At 42.3% G+C, this 1,864-nt stretch overlaps 1 pseudogene; it reads right to left on the bottom strand.

The window, feature by feature from the left end:
* Positions 1-399: 399 nt before the first annotated feature.
* Positions 400-1,659, bottom strand: LOC109687953 (PDZ and LIM domain protein 5 pseudogene; annotated as a pseudogene).
* Positions 1,660-1,864: the final 205 nt, after the last annotated feature.

Below are 1,864 nucleotides of genomic sequence, written 5' to 3'. Positions count from 1 at the left end.
GTGGCCTCCCTCTCTTCATATAGCCATCCTGAATAGTACCTGCTTTAAAAGATACCTAAATCTGCAATGAACTCCAATAAAATCTCCTGCTTAATCTTTTCTCCTCACATTTGCTTACCTAAGCTAATTTACAATTAACTTTGAACATTGCATAATAATGAACTTAAGAGTAATCTTGGGAAATATAATAACTACAGGAAGTATTTTTCAAATTAGACAAGGACATTATTTGCTCATTTGCATCTGCTTCAACCAACCAAGCAAATAAAACTTACAAAAATAATTCCTTTTCCCAGGTTACAACAACAAAAACAGATGTAAATACACTGAACAGATATAGCCCTTTGTTTTCTTTCCCTGATTTCGCATTCATGAACTACCAACAAGCAAAAAGCATGTTCATCTTCCTCATTTTCACAATAGGAAATTGTTAGGAAGTTATAGAAAAGGTTCAAGATTTTCCTAAGTCTCATTTACTACAGAAGTTGAAAAAGAGGAAGTGAATGAAAAGGTAGCTACTAGCTGCTTGGGTTCAGAGGCAAGACTCCTAAGTCACTATAAGTGACTGAAACTTCACAGCATGTGCTGAAATTTCATGGTGCCAGTCACGTAATTTTGTGTATTTGGGACTAAAGTTGTGAAGAGGTATTTTTTCCTTTGCTTTTTTTGTGTTGTCAGTTTCAGATTCTTTCAGATGTTCAGTTCCAGTGATCTGAGCAAGGACTCGGAAAGACGAGACTGACTTGTTCCAGTCCTTGGACACCAGTCTTTGGTATCCTCAGTCTCTTCTTGCTGGCATCACTGTTAGTGGGTATGTAATAAAACTCTTTATTGTGCTCCACGATGTGTTTTCTTGGACGGCCATTTTGTTGTTTACCGTCACCCTGGGATCCTCTTCTCTGTCCCTCTGCTATCTCCTGAGCAGTCTCAGAACCCACACTGTGACCGTGGACTGCCATGGGACATTAACTGCAGTTTTACCAGCACACACTGCAGGTGAACACTGGTCAGCACTAAGATTGGCATTAACATGTAGTCCAGATGCAGAGACTGGGGGAGGAGTGACAACAGCCAGAGGTGAAGGGGAACCATGTGATGAAGTAGTTGCATGGGCTGGGGTGAAGGCAGATGACGATGATGGGATGGATGTGACTTTTGGTGAAGACAAAGAACCAAAGGGCCTTATTGTAGGCCATGTTGGTTGTGGAAGTGACTTTGGATACAGCAGGAGATGCAATGGGCACAGGTTTAATTGCTTCTTTAGGTTCTCCCTTTTGAATAGAAACTGGCTCAGGCTTGGATGTAGCAGATGCTCTTTGAAGAGTCATATTCAAAGAGCCTGCACAGCTCTTAAACTTGACCTGGACAAGATAAGTCATTCCTTGCTCATTTATTCCATCAATGCTGAAGACCATATTGCCTATTCTTACATTTGCCTGGCATGCCTTGTGCCTGTCTTTTAGACTAGAGATTGTCAGAGGCATGTTGAAATCCTTGCCACCTTGCAGCCAGGAACCCCAAGGAGCTGGCCCAACCAAGGACACACTGTAGTTGCTCATGGTTCTAATGGCTCAAAGTCCAATGTCAGAAAATGAAAGAAACACCAGAGCAGTGCAGTGCTGTATGACAGCTCCCAGAGGTCTGCGGGGAACTTCTGCCTCTTCACTCTGGCCCACCCCTCCCTGACTCCTGAATGCTCCACTGTTCTTAGTGTGTGGCTTTCATCCTTAAGGTTGTTTCAAAGTTAAACAATCCACACACAAATTACAGCATCTCATTACATCTCATTAGCTTTTCTATCTGCTAGGAAGAATGGAAAATATTAAGTGCTCCAGGACTCACCTCGCTGTCTGGCATAAAAGGC

The sequence above is a fragment of the Castor canadensis genome, chromosome 15 (genome assembly GCF_047511655.1).
Source record: "Castor canadensis chromosome 15, mCasCan1.hap1v2, whole genome shotgun sequence".
NCBI lineage: Eukaryota > Metazoa > Chordata > Mammalia > Rodentia > Castoridae > Castor > Castor canadensis.
This window is presented reverse-complemented; position numbering and strand designations above follow the sequence as displayed.